The sequence below is a fragment of the Phoxinus phoxinus genome (genome assembly GCF_949152265.1).
Source record: "Phoxinus phoxinus genome assembly, chromosome: 16".
Taxonomy (NCBI): Eukaryota; Metazoa; Chordata; class Actinopteri; order Cypriniformes; family Leuciscidae; genus Phoxinus; species Phoxinus phoxinus.
This window is the reverse complement of record NC_136891.1, coordinates 32528511-32550418: the sequence shown is the minus strand read 5'-3', so window position 1 is coordinate 32550418 and position 21908 is coordinate 32528511.

Genomic DNA, 21908 nt, shown 5'->3' with positions numbered 1-21908 from the left:
TTGACATTAATAAAGATGGAACATGCGCATGAAATTAAAGCCTCACTTTCCCATTTTAATGAGATCGTATCCATCACACTTTGCTCTTTAACCCCGAGCACCACTGGAACACTTCAATAGGAGCTAAATCAGCCTCCATACCAGTCCCGTTTCCCTCCCCCTTTCTTTATCACCATTTCTCCTTTCACTTTGCCCACTTTTTGTTCCCTCTCCATCATGCTGTCATTTCCCCTTCCTTCTCTGTCCTCAGCTTCCCTCACTCTGTTTCTGCAAATGTCCTTCTCAGATCTAAGTGTCCACGCCGTCACGAGGTTTTGGTCTTCCACCTGAGCGACCGCGGCGGGCTGTGAACCTGACGGAGCTCTTCCCAGCACGGCCTACATTATTTATGAATGCCCATGTCCGTGTGGCTGATCAGTTGGCTGAATGGCTTTCTCTCTCTATCCTCAGAGGGGACAGTACCGTGGCCCCGGGGTTAAACAGAAGGGACCTGTTTTTCAGCTTCCAGGAGGAGAAAGTGTGAGGTCAGAGCTCAGCGGTTCAGTGGAGACAGAAACATGTGCGATGCCCCACTTTCACTGTGGTGAGTGACACTGTGGTCTCCATAAGAGGGCAGTAGTGAGACCGTCTCAATGGTAATCTGACGTATAGATAAGCATTATGGACCTGGAGTTCAGTTACTTTGTATTTTTCTGTGTATGTGTTCAAGGTACTGGCAGACTGTTAGTACACAATAGTCTTGAATCAGTGCTAAGGACTGATCCTTTAGCAGATTCAGACAGTCTAGTCTCTTTGCAGACAGAGAATTAAGTCAGGTTCACACTGTACGGTTCTGCTGAGACATGTTATGAATCCTAAAAGATCCTTGTGCAAAATCTGAAGTCTTTGATCTTTAGTTTGATCAGATGTATGTTCACCGACAGCAGATTAATGTCCATTGCGATCAAATTTTACATCTGATGAAATTCTGACACTGTCAGAAGATTTGACGCACAGTCCTGTAGTGTGACTTCTCTTTAGATAACCGTCAAATAAAAAAATAATAGAACCACCGAACCCGATGGCGCAATTAGCGAGATAACAACAAACCACCGCTTGCTCCTCACACATCCTCTCTGTTTTTCTCCAGATTTCTTTTCAAGAAAAATCAACGCTGGATTGTGTTTGTTTGATGGCCAGCCACTATGGCAATAATAAAATGTATATATTTTTACATATAAATTTACTACCTCTCTGCCCATAAAATCGAAGTTTTTAGCTTTTTTTCCCTTTTACAGTTAATGTTTTGATAACACACACACACACATGCACGCACGCACGCACGCATAGTTTGGGGTTAGTGCCTTAAAAAAAAAAAAATTCATACTTTTTTTCAGAAAGGAAACATTAAATTGATCAAAAGTGACAGTAAAGACAGTTGTAATAGATGTTATTTTATTTATGTTACTTTCTATTTTTTTTTTTATCCTGTGAAAACATTGTATCACAGTTTCCACAAAATGATTAAGCAGCACAACTGTTTTCAATATTGATAATAATAAGAAATGTTTCTTGAGGACCAAATCAGCCAATTATATTGATTTATGAAGGATTATGTGACACTGAAGACTGGAGTAATGATGCTGAAAATTCAGCTTTGCCATCACATGAATATATTTCAAAATATATTAAAATATAAAACACCTATTTTAAATTGTAATAATATTTCACAATATTACAGTTTTTACTGTATTTTTGATCAAATAAATGCAGCCTTGGTGAACATATGTAACAGTAACATTTATTTATTTACACATTAATTGATTGCTATAAATTTGATTAATTAGCAACTTCTGACTGGCAGCATGTTATCGCATAAAGGTGCTTACTAAATAACTGTTCATGTAAAAAATTATTTTCAAAACATGAACACCGGCTTAGCGCCGAACGAAAGAAAGATAAAATACAGCCAGAGAAGAGTGTGTTAACCGCTGTATCCACCTCACAAATTACCTCAGCGCAGAAGCCACTGCTGTACAGATGCAGTAAATCCGGTGTCTCTACATGAATAATAATTAAACACAACCACTAAGTCAAAATTTTATCACATCATCAATCTCTAATATCACCTAATGTAAGAAAAACACAGAGTTACAAACTGATTGCCAGCATAAATTACAAAAAATAAGATTTTGTGGGCAGAGACGCAGTAAAGTCTGGTTTTAATACATTGATGCATTTTATCACAATGTAGTGAAGACTGGGACACATTAGAACGGTGATATAATGGGCTATAAAATATCATCAGTGTTTTGGGGTCACACTATACCTGCAGGCACTTACAATAAGCTAATATAACTGTCATATAAGTGTTGTTTGTACAATATCTGACACTATGTCATACACAACTGCATTATTTGCAGGAAGTCTGTAGGACTGCATTGTTGTTAATGGAGACGCTGTTGCTGTACAGTGTGGAGGAAGAGGCAACTGGAGAGTTTAGCAACACGGCCGGGGGAAATATTTTCTGTGGAGTTACCGATGCCCGTTGTATGACAGCGGCTCATAAATGCCAAAAGCATTTGTATTTTGTGACTGTTTAAGTCAGTGGGCTTTCAAAGTGGTGCTGATGTGAAGCTTCTCACAGCTTTATTTGGTCCTGTGGCGATATTATTGCTCGCCTAACGGAGGTGAGGTTATTGCTTTGCCTGATGGGAAACCACCCCACTTTCCTTCTTTCCCCCCCCTTCTCCCAAGTGGCTCCATAACCCGGGCCTGGCCAGCCTCCTTCTGCCATTCTTATTTCCCTCGGGGACGCTGAATCAAATTTCCGATGACCCTCACAGGAGAAATTTGGTCAAATGGGCCATCACAGGGAGCAAACTCTCATCAGCATAACATCAAGCGAATAAAGAAAAAGGAGAGAAATGAGTGCAGAGCAAAATTGTGTGTGACCCGTTTAAAGAGTGTGAACCTCTTCATCCACACTTCAGTCATCAACTCAAAATATAAGAGCATCTGATGAACAGGACGGCCAACAGTCATGTTTCAGTTTGGGTGTTTCTTCAATTATGAGCACTTTTGGAAAATAAACCCATCACTGTAAAAAAAAAGTTGGTTTAACTTAAAAAAGCCCGTTACCTTGTTGCCTTAAAATTTTGAGTTTTTTGTAATTAAATCCTTGAGTTAATACAATGAAGAAGAATGGTTTAATAAACAGAAACTCAAAATAGTGTGTTATCTTCACACATTAGTTATCGAAGTTGATTTGACAAAAGATAAAAAGTTGTAATAACAAATCATGAAAATATTTTTTTTACAGTTTCATTGTTAGCATTTTATGTATCCAAAATACACAATTACACTACTGTTCAAAGATTTTTGGTCTGTAAGATTTTGTGATTCTTTTGAATGAAGTGTTTATGCTCAACAAGCATTGATTTGATCAAAATGCAGCAAAAACGGTAATATTGTGAAATATTATACAATTTAAAACAACTGTTTTCCATTCTAATGTATTTTAAAATGTAATATATTAATGGCAAAGCTGAATTTTTTAGGAGTCATTACTTCAATCTTCAGTGAGAGATCATTCTAATATACTGATCTGGTGCTCAAGAAACATTTATTATTATTATTATTTTTATTAATAGAAAGTTAAAAAGAACAGCATTTTTATTTGAAATCTTTTCGGTCACTTCTGTTCAATTTAATGTTTTTTTTTGCTGAAAGAAAGTATTAATTTCTTTTAAAAAAATCTTACTAACCCCAATCTTTTGAACGGTATTGTAAATAATATTTTATTTTGTTGTATAATTTGACAAAATTGATGCACAATACAAATATTCTGTTATACAATTTTTCAGTTTTTGTATCCTTTGTAACAAAGTACATTAACTTTTGGAGAGAAAAAAAAACGATTATGGGTAAAATTGTGGTTTTGATGGAAGTTATGGGAAAATGAGGGAAAGTCGTAATTTGTGTAAAAAAATATCTTCACACAATAAATATTACAATAATTTACTGTATGTTTATTTCAACACTCATTTGAATGATAGCTACCGGTAATAATTTAATATTTTTTTTCTAACATATTTTAATTTTTCAAGACCTTTGGAAAAGAGTAAAAATATTCAAATTTAATACTAAAAACTACACAAGAAGAAGGTGGAATATGTGAGATATATGGAGATAAAATGGCAGCAGTTGAAGAAACACCCTCACCTGCGCAGCTTATTTTGACCTGGTGTGTCAAATGTCCATCATTTCCATGTGACCCCTTTCGGAGACTCATATCTACGTTGGGCATCTGTATGCAGGAAGGGGATTCGACTTGGGAAAGAAGTCCACAAAGAGCTTAAGGTGAAACTGTGAAATTATACCAAAATCACTGAGAGTTTAATTCAGCCAACATGGCGTCCCCATTTATTCAAAGTTCCCTTCAACAGAGACAGCCTGCTGTTTAATTCAATGCTTGTAGATCTCTGTGATGGAAGAACTGAACAAGATGCAAACTAAAGAGATGAAAATGCAAAAAAAAAACACACAGCTGGAGGTGCAAAGGCAAGCAAGGGCACCCAAACTTTCCGAGCGGCGGAAATATGGGCGTACAGCGGGAGAAATTGCTGTTGACATTTGAATTTAAATTCCATTATGGAATGGAAATCATTCCTTTCATCTTTAAACAATGAAAACAGACGTCAGAGAATAGCAGAAGTCATGTTCCATGAACAATGGAAATATTATACAGTTTTTGTTTAGCATTTTCATCACATTACCCTCACAAACAATATGAATAAGCTAATGAGTATGTGAGCCTCAACAAAGATATTGCTTCTTCATTTGATAAGTTGATGACCACTGAAAACGCTCAAGCTGAGGAAAGGCTGGCTTAGGTTGGTGGAAGTAAGATGATAGCCACACTGTCCTGATGTTACCTGGCTCCACAGGAGCTCTGAAGCTCTTTGGGGTCAGCAGTAGTTTAATTGGGCTTCTGAAATATTCATGAGGCCTCACCACAGAGCGTTACCATTATGACGACGGAAACGACCGCTGGACGATCCCAATAAATCACAGTAAAATTTACAATAGGTCAAGATGTCAGTGACCACACTCAGGGAACAATTCACTGAGCCATTGGAAAATGTAATAGCAATTAACATGTTAAGTACAAGGCCACACCACACCGTGTCGAGAACCGGGGCGGCTAATGCTGTGGTCAGAGGCTGAGTTAGCATTAATGGGGGTTTGACTTTCTCTGGATCGGATCGGGTGGCATGCTCGAAACCGGCCTCCAGTCACTCACGACTGAACCTATTGATTAAAGGTGCATCGACTATGTTTATGTACACAGATTTTGATCAATTGAATCAATTCTGTCCAATTGCAAGTTATTTTCTTAAACTATGCAGAATTCAAAGTCAGTGCTTCACGAGTTTGCTTTGATGTAACGGAAAGTCTGTATGATTTTTAATGTAAAATAATTAAAATAAGTCTCTTATGTGCTTCAATGCTGCATGTATTTGATCAAAAATATGGTTGCACTTTATTTTACAGAACGTTATGTGTACTTACATTGTATTTACCTAAGAAAACGTAAGGAAACTACATGGGTGAAGGTTTAGGGGTAGGTTCAGGTTACTACCAAGTTATTACCCAGATATTGTTATTTCTATAAGAGGTACATGGTATGAACATGGGGAGCAGAACTGTAAACTAAAGGGCTACAAAAATACATTAAAAAAAGTAATATTGTGAAATATTTGTACAATTTAAAAGAACTTTTTTCTATTTTAATATATTTTAAAATGCAATTTATTCCTGTGATGGCAAAGCTGAATTTCCAGCAACCATTGCTTCACCGTCCTTCAGAAATCATTCTAATATGCATTTATTATTATCAATGTTATTTTTGTGGAAACCTTGATACATTATTTGATTAATAGAACGTTCAAAAGAATATCATTTATTTGAAATAGACATCTTTTGTAACATTGTCTTTACTGCACTTTTGATTAATGTAATGAATCCTTGCTGAATAAGAGGAGCTCTCATTAAGATGGAATAGGAGAAAGAATTTTAACATGGGAAAAATGTCATCACATTTAAATATGTGTAGTCTTCAAGCTCCACGAGAAGGTTTTCCACTAAGGCTGCAGTGATAACATATAATGCACCAGCAAATAACAGCTAGCTTTATTTTTACTTTGAGTTGCAGAAAGTAAGGAGGCTGATTCCACTGCAGCGCCATATGTTTGAGTCCTGAAGCCACTGCTTTAAAGAGCAGATGCAGAGGTTTGTGAGGCCGGCCGAGGGGAGAGGAGCAGCAGGGGTGTTACAGTATAACCCGCGGAGTGTCAAATCTTCACCTCTCTCAGCAAAACTCAGGGCGCAGGGTCAACTACAGCAGCAGAGAGCCGATATCAGCCTGCATCCTCTCCACAGAACATAACAATGAGTTTTACTAGTTCAGCTTTTATAGGAAGAGAGAGATGCACAAATGTATTGGTGTGTACAGCCAGTGTACAGCATATCTGTGCTTTATATATTAATCTCATAAATAGTTCTCCAAAACAAACACACACACGCACACACACACACACGCACGCACACACACACACACACACACACACACACACACACACACACACACACACTCACATTTTTTTCTTTTCTTCTTCCATCCAACATGGGGTATGAATTATTAGCTGGTGCTATTAGTAAATTGCATGATGATCACATCATCACTATCAGCATCTGAAATCACATTTGCCACCCGTTATAGCACATAAAACACTCCGCTATAAACTAACAGCACAAGAGTTATTGGAGGATTACTGTTGGAAGGATGATGAGAATAGGACACATTGTTGCCGAAGGCACAACATAATTTATAGTTTATGATGATCTGACTGTCTTTGATGATTTAAAGTTTTTCTTGTGTAGGTTGCTGGATATATAGATTCTTGTTGGTGTATAGAATAACAAGTGGTTATGTTTCAGCTAGGGGTCATCAGCTAGGGGTCAACAGGAAGGATGAACAGTCAGTTTTGGACCGGTTGACAGAACAGTCATTCTTCCTTTCCGGACACTGCTGCATTGCCACTAAAAAAATGCATTCATCGATCTCATACATCCATGCCTTACAAACTGAAATGTTTTGTTTTCTGTAATGTATTGAACACTGCTGTTGCAGATTCTACTGATATCAAAAATGACTTGAATGGTCTTGAAAGTATATGTGTTGTAAAAATTACAAACCAAACACTAATGCTTTGTATCATACGGTATATGTCGTAATTTTTTATACACATTTTTACATTTTAGCGGTATAATTTCTAGCTTTTTAGCTTTTAAAAAAAAGATTTTTATGTTTTTTAAGTTTTACATTTTCATAAATATTTCTAGCATATAAAAAAATGCATTGCTAAAAATACTAATACAAATTTTTGTGGTGGGGTCAGTGAAAATGTTGGCAGGACAATTATTGTAAGGCTCTAAAATGATAAAAAGCACCCTAGTAAGGTATTATACAATTGACCGTTCGCAAAGACCCGCCCCCCGTAGTTACTGTCGCTATATCTGACAAGCTACGCCGCTCTCACACACACCATGTTCTCACACGGTGAAAAATACATTGCGGATCAGAGAGGACACTGACAACACACTGACAGACACAGACCAGCTTACTTCTCGGTTACTTTTGATATTAAACGTATTAAACAAAGTCTCACCTTTCAAATTTGGTCTTTTAAAAAAAAAGAAATTTAAACAATAAATAGCGTTTTGTGGCTCTTTAATGTGTGTGACAGATCGCTGTGTCGCCTCAGTTAAAGCCGCTCGTGAACCGATCATCTCTTCCTTCTAGTTCATTTATAGCATCAGATAAACATGAATGAACATCAGAAGGAATGTTGTTTTAACCGCGGAAAGACGTCAGTACACTCCGCTTCTCAAGTTCAAATCCTCCCATGTTAATCTACTAACTCTCCTGACTGCTTTGTCGGACAAAATGGCGGATGGCGAAGTATGATTGATCAGATCACCTGTCAATCAAGCTCCCTGCGAAGGGTCAATTGCACTATATTGCAAGTCTTCTGAAGCTGCATGCTTCAGCATTTCTGTAGTTTAACAGCTTGGCGCTAGCAACCCATAGTCATGGTTTCGATTCCCAGAGAACGCATGAGCTGAAAATATTTATACCTTGGATGAAATATAAGTTGCTTTGGATAAAAGTGTCTGCCAGATGCATAAATATAAATAAGATAGCTTTGTGTGATAAAAATACTGAAATGTCATTCGCTGAAACCGTGCTTAACCAACATGATTTAATCAACAGGTTACAACTGTTCACAGCACTGCTGAACAAAATAGAAAAGACATGAATGTAGCCTTTTCTGAGCATCATCCTCTGTTTCTGAAGTTTCTCTGTTCTTCTTTTAGATCTCGTCTTGAAGAGCTCTGTGTTTGAGCGCAGGGTCATCGAGTACATTCACCCAGAAAAAAAAGGCATTCTATTAACTCCTAACCAAAGAGCATGACTAAACTTTCCAGACTATACTCACTGAAGCATTCTCTGAAAGCTTTTTCTGTTGAATCAATTTTGAACATTTTATCTGACAGCATACAGCCAAATCTGCTCTTGTAGACGGAACAGAAGCAAGTACAAGCTGTTATTCTCAGATATTATGTCTGAGCATTATTGATCATGGCCATACATTTAGCCGTTCTGTGATAAAGAATTCCAAGTAGAACCCAAACAAATTCTTTAATTCTGAGTCCAGACAGTGTCATTTTGAGGTACAACTTTAGAAACAAGAATGATAGTTAATGACATGTGTAATGGCTTTGCAGGAATCCAAACATTGTAAAGTAAAGCTCTTGAAGGTTTGAGAATTGTTTTTTTTCCATGTCGTCCCAAAAATACCAAATGGCATGAATCGAATCCTTTACTTTGCAACTGCCATATTCCCCTGGCTGTTGTACACCACATGTCTGTGTACATGTGTGATAGTTCCTGAGGCATCTGGATGATAGGAAGCGATGGCTAATTAGCACCGGCAGACAGGTAGCTAACAGTCACCCGCTGAACAGAGGGAGAGACAGCGCTAACCTGCCAAGTCCATATGTGGAGCGTCTTATGGCCTGCCAGAGCAAAGCATGTATGATTGCAGGACGCATCGCACATGCCAACACACACACTTTCAGTGTTTGTTATTGTCTGCTCATTTGACATCCTCTGCCATGCTTGTACATTTCAGGTTCAAAACGAGTGAAGCTGACATTCTAGCCAAGGATAGCAGGCGGCGTCCTTTGTGACGTATGAAAATACAGAGAGATTGTTATTTTGTACCTACAGCACTACAGATGCATATCAGAACCTGTTTTTAATACAGGAACCTTATGGCAGTTCTTGAGCATGCATTCATGTTGCCGATGGAGTCACAACTTTTTCAGATGAAGAAATAGCTTGATACGCTCCAAAAAAATGAATGCGTATGAAAACGTCACACATTTTTAGGAAAAACTTATGCATGAAGGTCCACCCCTAAACCTAACTCAGTGGGGCATAAGCAGATTGTATGAAAATGTATGAATGAGATTGCATGAATTCATATGAATTACCAACCAATTTGGCAATATGTAAAATAGTTACAAATTGCCATGAGACTGTGTTATGCTATATCGTGAAACTTACCAGCGTAGTCTGATTCCCGAACTAAAAACTTTTTATTGATCAAACACATATACAGCACAACTAGTGTAGTCCAATTCCCAAATGAATGAATCAGCGGTTTTTAGGTTTCATTGTTGGTTGTTTGTATGACATGTTTGTTTTTTTCTGTGTTGTTTAATAGTCAAGGCCTGTTATCTGATCGCTGTAAAAAAAAAAAAACTTTGTAAATACCTTTTGCAAGAGATGTTTTCAGTTTTATCTTATGAAATGCATTATTCCACAATTTGGCTGTTGGGAGACTTTTTGAGCACTTGCAACAGTAACATTGCCATTTTTTATACATCATGTTCTGATGCAATGGAACCATTAAGCTGTTCATTTTATTTATTTATTGAATGCTGCTCACAGTTAGATGTACTGTAGGCCACATCTAGCATGTGAGAAACCATTTAAAACCATGACTTGTTCTGTCTTTTTTTTTTTGTGGCAGTAAGTGTATAAGCATGAAGTGTATTAAATACTTTTGATGCAGGCAAAGATACATGTATGACCGTAGTGGTCCCATGGCAAGAGGCCATCATATAAGACCTGTAACATTTGCAACTTGTTCTGTAGATAGAGTAACCCATTAGTCTGAGGTTATTGATTTTCATAGAAATACAAATCCACAAACTGATGAGTAGTCAAGCATTTGATACATGAACAAGGTGCAGATGAGCCTCTTCAGCAAAACCTGATGCTGGACACATTACAACTCATCTTATTACATTGCTTTCATTGAAAAGAAACAGCCAGGCAATCAAACAAAACAATTTAGAAGAACAAATCGATGCAGCAGCCAGTATTTATTAGCGTTCATTGTTTTTCAACCTTCAATGCTTTCTATTGTTTCGTTTGATGGAGTGCATGTTATTCATATCTGCCATTATTTATAGTTCTGGATCAGTGCCCGAGAGAGGATATTAAGCACAGGTTTTAAAACCTAGAGATATTCTGGCACAAAGTGGAGTTATAGCACTTTCAATACTTTTCACTTTGAGCTATGTTAAATAATATGTACTGAAGTTAATAATCAGACAGCATTGATCCAAGTCTGTCTGCGTGATAAGCGTACAGGTAAGACTACGGTCGTCAACCCAAACATGTAGGCCCTATGTCAAGTGTGTTTGCCACCATTACAGAGCCCTGTTAAATCTTCCGGAATAATCAGCCGGTCGAACTGAAGAGGCCCTGTGAAACGGATCGCTGCGTATGTCTGTTAGCAAGAGCGCTGGGTTGAATGTGGAGCGGTAGGTTTAGACCATGGGCTGCTGGGGTATAATGAGCCGGCAGTCGCAGCAGGGCTTTGTGCCACGCTGGTTCCTCTGGCTCATCATTCCAGCCCTGATAAATTGGCCTTCTCTAATTGAAGTCCTTGTTAAGGGGCTCTTTGTGGAGATCTCATTTCACTTGTGGTTCATACATGGCCTTTCCTTAAGCTGACCACCATTCTCAAACTGAAGATTTACAGAGTGTTTTAGGATATGCTAAAGTCATTAGCATGTAAGAGGCTAAAGACAGTAACCATGATTGGTGCGAGGAACATTCCTTTACCAGTCATTGGGATGTTATTCAACTTATTTATTTAATTTTTGCCTGAAGGCTATACGAACAGAACACTTATGTAGTTTCAGTGTGCAGATAAATTAAGCACAGGAAATGGGTTTTTAAATGGTTAATTAGCTTAACTGCAGACCGGAAGTGACATCATTAAGTACGGTTACTTTTAGTTTAGTTTAAAGTTAGCTTTTGGAGGTGCTCGACCAAAAGTCTCCCAACAGCCAAATTGTGGAGGATAATAAATGTTAGTATCTATTGCATGTGCAGAGAAGATAATTTGCCTGTTTTACACATTAATGTTCGCTATACAGGTTTGCTAAACGGGTCTGTGGCGACATTTCTGCAAAATAATATTACGTTTTGCGACACTTTCAAAGTGAAATCAGTCAAATCAATGACTAATTGATTAATCTGCCCATGTAATTATTATATATGTGAAAAGATATGTTATTTGTCTTCTACTGCCTGTATTTATTTCAGCCGGAAACTTCACTGAATTGTATGTACAGTATGTGTTTTGCAGAAATGTAGGTAGTGGTACATATTTCCAATGTGGCTAGGTTAGGTTTTATTGTGTAATGTTGTAACTTTTGACTTTTTGAGGTACTTTAGTTATTTAAAATTGATTGTTTTATATTAAACTAGTTCATCTCCTTAGGTGTTGCCATGATCTCCAATCGTTCACCCGCATCTCTGCAACATTGGAGTTATGGACTTTATGAATAATTGCAATTTTCCACAAAGCATTCCAGGTTTTCAAATAGCAGCATAACTAATAGATTTTTTTTATAAGAATGCGTCTCTCTGTAGAATGATTATTGCATCAACCTACATTTTCCCTATAGTGTGAGAACAATGGAGTACAGCTTGAATAGCATTATCCAAATGTTTACTAATGCAGATTATAGAGCTTATGGAAAAGGCCTCACACCCCTTAGAGATATGGAGATGGCTTTAAAGAAGACCAGGTTCAGATATGTTAGAGACTGTTTAGCATGTGATGCAATCAATACTTGCAAATGAGGTCCATGGTTCTTCTTCCTAAAAAGGTTAACTGTGAAATGAACTCAATTATAGCGGTTAAAGTCGAGAAGTCAAACACTATTTAGTCAGACTGAGGTGAGTGGTCTGGCATTGGTAATATTGACAATGACGGGTCACCTGGAGGGAGGGAAGAACTAATTTAATGGAACAGGTGGATCCATACACCTCCATTTACTGTTGCCAAGCCAAATGGTTTTTGATTCAAACACAGATGAAGATAAGCAGACAAGCTCTTCACACTGTCAATGAATCAATAATTTATCAATTGCTCCCTAATAAGCAGCTGTACTCTAAACTTGACTAGAGAACTAATTTTTGCATTCTGATGCGCTGTTTTAATATATATTATGTGCTAGGGCTGTTCACACAGAACTCGTTTTTGCATTCCACTGTGCTGTTTTTACATTGTAAACATGCGGAAGACCAGGTGTCGGCCACCCAACAATCGCACACAGAGAGATAATCACTGACACGTGACAATAGCTAAAGAGGTGTATGTATAAGTCCCTCGAACTTGCATACAGGCGTACATTTTGAGGTAATCAGTCCTCAAAATCCCACTGGCAGTTTTATTAAGTCAGGAGCTATTAAATTGTGAGATTTTAACCTGCGCTAGTGCACAGATGCAGCTTCTGTGATTATCTTTCCGAGTGCCATAGGTTGCTGACCCCTGCGCTAGACTGACATGTTTGACCATTCAATTCAATTCAATTCAATTCAAATTTATTTGTATAGCGCTTTTCACAATACATATTGTTTCAAAGCAGCTTTACAGAAAATGCATTTCAGAAATGTACATACAATAATACAGTTAGTTAATCATGTATAAATTTAGGGCATAACATATCGCCGGCGTTGGGTCGTTCACCATTGCAGCGGCTCCCGCGACACGCTGTTGTAAAAATACACTGTTCAAGTAGTTCAGGTTTAAAAAAAGATTAATTTCCATTCCATTGCTTTGTGTCTCACATTTTTATATGCAAAAAGATGTTCTGTGTGAATGGCCCCCTAGACAGACATTTTTTAACATTTGTGATGCCTCGCGCTGCTTTTTCTGTGTTTCATGCATGAACTCTGCATTTTTAAGATGCTGTGTCAAGTTAAAATAAAACATTTTTCATGTAGTAGCAGCTTTAAGATTGCCAGGTCAGTGTATGGCCAATCAAAAACAGCCCAATGACCATATCCTAAATATTATAACTCAATATATGCAATTCCTATATACCTAGAATACAAATTTTACAGTCACATAGGCAAATGGAAAAACACTATTTTGTGAGTCGTGACCATAAACACAACTCAAAGGCTCCAAACCTGTGACCCTCCTTCTAGTAGTTTTATCATTGATAGATTATGAAACATTGAAATACAAGCATTTCATTTATTTATGAAATATGCCAAATCCCTTTGAGGAATAAAATTTAACCTACAGCAACAGTTTAAAAGTAGCCCAATTCCAGGGGAAAACCGCAGACTTGGCAACCCGGATCACCTCATAAAGGACATTTTCAAAACAGTGGACCAATCAGAAGAAGCCAGGGGCGGGGCAAGCATCGCGAGTGTGTTTACAGTAGCAGCTGTGTATAATTCGTATGCACCACGTCAGATGAGGTGCTCAGCTATATGGCCCTTTTCCATTAAAAAATAACTCTTCTGTTGCTTGTTTTTTTACAATGTTGTATGCAATGCCCCCAATAATCAAACATCCACTGCATGCACATGGTGAATCTATAAACAATTTGCAGCTTCAATTTGATATCCAACATGGATTTGTTAGCAAAAGCAACTGAAAGCACAGAAACAAATCAGATCTGTCAACATATACAAATTTTAATTTAAGAAAAAGATTAGCGGTATTTCCCCTGCAGTGTAAACTAAGGCTAAACTTCTGAAAAAAGGGAGATTAAACTGAAAACTCATAGCTCATTAAACCTGCCTGATCATGTTTACCTCCAACACACTGCTACTGTACACGGCCTACAAACTCGTTTCACAACAACAGGCAAAGATAACCATGTAAACGTGGCCTACAAGAGAGACCTTATTTTCTTCTATTATGATGAGGGACCCTGATTGAACTTAGGATAATAGCTGTGGTGGTGGAGTAGATAAGGAATTAGTAGGACTCGCAATTGTCTCCCAAAGTGCCCTGTGTCTCCCCCAGAACTGTCATTCATTCTCCTTGGTGTGCGTTTGCACTGTTTACCTAAACCAGACGACACAATGGAGCTCTTTTTGTGCCATTGGCAGGCACTCATCCATGATGTGGTGTTAAGTGAGCTGCGATTAGCCAAGTTACAGTTTTCTAATGAATGTCCTCTGTGACCCTCAGTCAGGGCCACTTGCCGCAGCCATTAGGAGCGCTTCTGACGGGACGCCCCCCTCCGTCTGCATGCGAGAGCGTGTAATGGGCTGACAGTTTTCTGCACAGACTGATAAATGGCTGTAATTCTGGAAGATAAAGTGAAGCGGTGCTGGTTGCAGAGGAGAGGGGGGCATCGAGTCCATGTCTATCCGCGATTCCCTACTCAGCCGCGGGTTTCCTCTTGCGCTCATCAGACAGAACTCTAATTATTTTTTGTCTTCATCTTTTTCCTCTTCCTCTTTCATTGCACTTTGATTGGCTCCTTCTTCCAGCCAAAAAGAAAAAGAGAGATAAAAAAGAGAGAGAGGGAGGTGAAGATGAGAGGATAAGGAGTGCCATTGTGCTGCTGCAAATCAACTTTTCCTTGGCAGCCTTCCCAAGGGAGAAGAGATAAAGTAATTTGGTTTTCCGATACCCAATACGGGTCGAGGGAGGGGGTTGCATTAGGGGGAAGAGGGGCAGGGAAAATAAAAACACATTGATCTAAGGGGCTAATAGTACTGTTATCTGGGCCAGGCTGATCGGAATGAGAGAATTGAAAAAGTAATAAAAAGTGAAACATTCCCTCCTGATTGAAATAGATTGGACTGGCCCTCTGTGTCTGTGGACGTCTGGTTAGGCCTGAGCATGCTCTCTCACGCCATTACCCACGGACCTCGGCAGACCCCTCACTGGGGCCATGCCGGAGGCATTTGGAGTGGTGCCGTGTCAATTATGTCCCATCATTTCTCCTCTGCTTACAGAAATGATGCTTTGACTTATTCCCAATATATCCCATCTGTCCAGGGGGCCCACATGGGTCACAAGGTTAAAGCAGGCTGCTCATAATTGCTCTGTATCTGCTTGGCCGAATGGCTATCTAACCTCTGACCCTCGCCGCAGACTACTGACATCTTGAACGTGATTAGTGAAGAGGAGTGGCTCTTATTTCAGTTCTTTCAGTGACAGTTGTTACTCCCATTAATAGTTAATACACAGTTACATGTGACACTTCGACAGAGACTGAGTGGCTCAATGTGTGTGCCGGTACGGCTCCTGAAACTGTGCAGAAATCTGGAAGTGGTTGAGAATGACACATGTCCTGTTTATATCTGATCAGATGTAGTCAGACACATCTGCATTTACACCTGGTAACACGCATTTCAAATATAACTCTTCACGTTATATACAGTACACTACAGAGGTCAGTAAGATAAAAAAACAAACAAACATATTTTACTTAACTTTTATTCAGCAAGGACGCATTAAATTGATCAAAAGTGACAGTAAAGACTTTTTGTATTGTTGCAAATCATTTTTTTGTTTCAAATAAATAGATCTGTTTTCAACACTGACAATAGTAAGAAAGTTTCTTGAGCACCAAATCAGCATATGAATATGATTTCTGATGGATTGTGTGACACTGAAGACTGGTGTAAAGGCTGCTAAAAAATCATCTTTGCTATCACAGGAATAAATTACATTTTAAACTATATTAAAAAAGATAAGTTATTTTAAATTGTAATAATATTTCACAACTACTGTTATTACTGTATTTTTGATCAAGTAAATGCAGCCTTGGTGAGCATAAGAGATTTCTCTCTTGTCAAAAAATATTGCCAACCTCAAACTTTTGAACAGTATGTGCAGATAGTGTACAGATATTCTAAGTCTAATTTGTAATCCGGGCCCCAAGGCCCCAACCCCCAGTCTGGTGCATGCATATGAATGTACTTTTCCCAATATAGATGATATTAAGACCTAAATTGTTTGTCCATGATAAGCCATATGCTGTAATTTTTTTAAGGCCGTTCCCTTTCTCTTTTTTCCAGTGCTCCTGTAATTTGCTCTCCATGCTTGTACAATCATGTCTCGTCAGGCATCTTTGACACATACTGTTAATTAGCAAATAATATATGACTCATTCTGCAGCTGTATAAAAGTTTGTTGGTTCAAAGTTAAAAGCTTTTCATGCGTCATTTGAGTTATTTTGTCCACCCGCTATGACTTTCATGTGAATGATTGAGGTGCTCTCAGAAGCCACCAGACACGCAGAAGCCAGCGTCAGAACATTCGGAGAGATAATAGGAGCATGTGTGAAGCTAAACTGACAGATGTGAAGGATGTCTAATAATATAACTTCTTTTTATCTGTTTCACTTTAAATCTTCATTGAAGAAAGACAGCTGGCTGCAAGGACATCTACATTTTTGTTTTTCAAGCTGTCGTTTTGTCATACTTATTTTCTTCTTCTACTGTTTATCAATGAAGGTGATCTGCAGGATAATCTTAGCAATCCAACAGCAAACATAACCCAGGTTTTGTTGACTACTGTTTTTATGTTTGGGGTCCCAGAGATGATGTAAAAATAATCATTAAAAAAACACATTCCTCTGTATGTATGTACGTGTGAGTGTGTGTGTGTGTGTGTGTGTGTGTGTGTGTGTGAAAGAGAGAGAGAGAGAGAGAGAGAGAGTGTGTGTGTGTGTGTGTGTGTGTGTGTATGTGTGTGTGTGAAAGAGAGAGAGAGAGAGAGAGAGAGAGAGCGAGAGAGAGTGAGTGAGTGAGTGAGTGAGTGTGTGTGTGTGTGTGTGAAAGAGAGAGAGAGAGAGTGTGAGTGAGTGAGTGAGTGAGTGTGTGTTTGTGTGTGTGAAAGAGAGAGAGAGAGAGAGAGAGAGAGAGTGTGTGTGTGTGCGTGTGTGTGTGTGTGTGTGTGTGTGTGTTTGAGTCTCAAGTCTGATACACAGTAAAATGGTAATATTGTGAAATAAGAAATTATACAATATATTTTAAAATATCATTACTCCGGTGATAAATTACTAAATTTCTGTGGCAAAGCTGAATTTTCTGCATCATTACTCCAGTCTTCAGTGTGACATGATCCTTCAGAAATCATTCAAATGCTGATTTGCTGATCAAGAAACATTTCTTATTATTATTATCAATGTTGAAACCAGTTATGCCGCTTAATCTTTTTGTGGAAAAGGTGATAAATAATGTTTTAAGAATATTTTATTATTATTTGATTATCCATTTTGGATTAGCTATCCATTTATTAAGTCGATTTTTGCATCTTTTTGAGTCTCTCAGGCCCCAAACAAAACATGACGAATAAACAGGCTTAGATTTTATACAATAGCAAAAGTTTTACAAAACCAAACAGAGACAGAAACAAAGACATTAGAGTCATTCCTCCCGTACTCTTCCATCAAGCTAAAATATGCCCCATTTTGCATTACACTGGCGTGCGGGTCATTATAACCAACACTGTGCTTGATTGAGCTGATAATAACTGATTGTACCTCCTCAAGCATGGGCTAATGTCTGTGGCCTCATTTGCATGCCGTACAGGGCTAATATCCATGTGTCAGCTGCTGTCCACTGTAATAGTCTCCGCTCACAAATATCAGAATTTAATATGAGACATGTTCATATTTCTCTTGCACCAGACCTGCAACCGGTCTTCAGAAAGTCGCTAAGCTTTTCTAAGGCACAAAGCAGTAATTTGATTTGAGAAAGGCCACACATGAATCTGAAAGAGACAATCATCAGTCCCGGCACGCGGAGCGACTCTGCTCGGCATTGCTTGAATTGTGGAGTGATTGTCTCTGAAAGGATGTAACTGCTCCAGGAAAAAATGCCATTAACTGCTGGAAAGCATTACTGGCATGTAAATGTTATGCAAAAGTGTGTATTAGAACCTTTATGAGACATGTAATATCCAATATCCATTGCAATATAACTCTTCAATACCCCCCTGATTAAAAAAGTCATAAAGCCTCTGTTTATGTGATAGTGTCCTTAGAAGCACGCACTGTCATCTGCTGTATGATATTTACGCAACCTTTAATAAATACCTTATATTTGATGTTTAAATCTGTCAGGTCAGACATGGCCATCTTTGTGCTGTGGAGAGGTAAGGCTTCTCTGATAAATATTGATAAGGCTAACCTCTTTTCATTAGTCTGATTTAAAAGAAGGCTGGGAGTGCAGTCATGGTCTTGCTCATGTCATAACGTATAAGCCATATGGCTGATCCACATCTATAATGTACCACAGCGTAAGCCCACAACAGCCTAATGTGGAAAACAGGAGAAATTCAGTGGTAAAAAAATAAAACAAGTCAAGTGTTCAACATACTGGTTACAGTAAACACTTATGAGCTAGTGCCTTTTTTAATCTTTATCTTTAAAAAGCCATTCTTTATATATATATATATATATAATATATGTAATGATATATATGATGCATATAATAATAATGATATAGTATGGAAATTATATAGTAACCAAAAATAATAAAATACCCTTTAATCTAGTCACTTTAGCTTTTTTTTTTTTTTACATTGGCAGCATTTACAGAAGTAATTACAAGCATTTAAGCGTAAGAGTACATATATAAAAAAAGGTCTTTAAGATCATGAGGATCATCTATTCTGAATTTTAGCACAGTTATTAAAGATCCTGGCACAGACTTCGCATAATTTATGATCAATTAATGCACTTGACGAACCACCAAATCACTAAAAGACTCTTTAGTGTGCCACCTATTCCACTTTCTATGTGCTGGTTGGGGGCGAACACAAAACACACGCATACTGAAATGTTAATGATGATTGCTGCTGAAAGCCTTGAATTAGAAGGGTACGCTTCAGAGCCTGGGCGTCCAAGAGGCCCCGAGACTGTTTGAAGAAGGGGGGGCTCCTTTTGTATGCAGTCTAATGACCACAGATGTTCCCTTCTGCCTCCGTAGAGGTCCCATTAAACACCCCTCCCTCACCTTGTACGTGTGTGTGCTTGTTTCTGCACTTCTCGCACCTGCCAATGGCCCTCGTCTGAATCACAGCTCGCCTGATGACTCGGATGATTGCAATACATGCAACTGCACATGTAGAAAAAAAAAGAAAAAAAGCATAAGCATGCTAATAACATGATGATATTATTTTTTGTTGTTGTTGGCATAAAGGCTTCAGTTTATGTGCCAAAGACAAGACAATTGACAGATTTTTGCCAGAATACATTTTTTCCTTTGAGAATATAAGAAGGTAAAAACTAACAAGGGGACTAAACTACACCAATAGACCCTTTTCAGAGATCGTGATGATATGCTTTTTATATTTTCACTTTTCAAAAATGTACATTTATAACATACTTTTTGTTGTATTACCTTGGCATTAAAGCTAAATTTCTTGTATGAGTGTTTCTAATACAATGAGAGTGACAGCAAAGTTTAACATTTTCTCTCTTCTGACCAATGTAATAAATTTTTCCCCTATTTTTTTAAATAGAAACACTATTATAGATTTTTTATGGAAACACAACAAAATTATATATTTTTGTAGTTTTTATTGATCATTATATAATTTACCCAACTATATGACTTCCGCTTCTGATATCCCTGGAAACGTCAAGGGGTCCATAGTAATTTGACCTGCTCATTAGATGTATAACAGACTGTCATCTACATGTTTCTCTCCTTCCCATAGTCCGCCTTTATCATCCTGTCCTGACTAAGTGACATAGTTTTGATAAGAAAGCCTGTTTAGCTTGAGATTGAGTGGTTCCCACACTGCTGAAGTTCTGGAGCTCTGAATGCTTCTCTTATCATCAGCTTTGTGGTCTCAGCGGATGTACTTACCTGTCTGGAGCTGTCTGTCAAAAGCCTTCTTGAGAACCAAGTGTGAGTCGCAGTTCAATGTGAGAGCCAATAGGGGGCAGACTGAGCAACTTGACTTCAGTTGGGAATGCTAAAACTCCCCAACACACAGTAACTGAACGTTTGTGCTTTAAATTGTGTGCTTGTGTGGCTGTTTGCATGTATATAACCTGTTTGCATCATATAACCGGGAGAGCTTTAGTATTAATGCTTTGTCACGAGGATCTGAGCAGACACCCGCAAGTATCCATGTGTTTAATAAGTGAGGGTCAGATCAGCACATAATGGCGTCACAGACATAATGAGTGACAACTGTCCAGCAAACACAGACCTGTACAGTCGCAACAAACTCCTCGCACTTTCTTTTTGAATACAGGCCTGACAATGACCTGCTCAAACTAATGAAAGCTGTTCATGAACCTTTAGTATAGGATTCACTGACAACATTAGTATTTACTAAACACAAAAAAGAATCAATCTGCTGCACGATATTGAATAATGCGATTATTAAATAATTCGATATTCGATATGTGATACGATAATGCTTTAACTTCTGAAAGTGAACAGCAGTGTTTAACTTTAGCATTACATAAAAAGTAAGTGTCATTTAAACGTCAGTGTGTTCAGGGAAGATTTAACTTTGTTAAAAAAATGATTTATATTTGTAAATCATAAAGTAAAGACTTTATTACATTTGATTATTCAATTTTTGTTGATTTTTATTAAAGCAACAAAAGTTATTACGGCATGAGCAGTGAGTGATTTACTGTCTTTTGCTGTTAGATTAGCAATAAGCGCACAGACGAGCAGGTTTATTAGAACTACTGCTGTCCCTTTTAGAGTTACACGGATCATGTTACACGTGTGCTTTCTTCTTTCTCTACGGTTTACTCAAGACATAACTAACTGTGTTTACGTGAATACTCACCAAAACTGGAATTTTGACATAATTTTGTGTGTATTTGGCCATTAAGTAGCTGAAGAGAACTGAATGCGGGATCACGCACTGTACAAGAGGCGTCTTTTTATGACGTGAGTACTTTGCTTATTGCCTTTAATAACATTAAGCATGTCACACTATGTAACAGTCACGTGCCCAGTCTCTGCGGCGACCTAAAACCTGGACTTTTTCTAATATTTTGGAGTATTAAAGTCATGCAGTTATCGCAAGCCATTGCGAAATGCATATGGCGATTTGCGATAATTCGATATCGTGCAGCCCCAAAAATGATTAATATTTAAGAGCTCGGTCATTCTATGAAAATGTCCATTTTTCTGTCCCTAGCCTTTACAGAAAAATTACACTTAAAAAACACTTTAGGGTTCAATTTTTTTTACATTTTAAAATAAAACAATATGTTATTTGAACAATTACACCGTCTTGAGCCATCAATGTGGCAATATTTGATTTTTATTAATTATATAGAATTTCAAGCACCACAGAAGTGCCCGTCCCCACAGTCATGTACAGAGGGAAAATGCTGTATTTTGAGGTCAATAACAGATTTTTATACCATTTAAAATACAATAATGTAACTATCAAATATATTATGTGAATGATATATATATAAAAAAATGCTGAATAAATATTATAAAATTTATAATGAAAGTA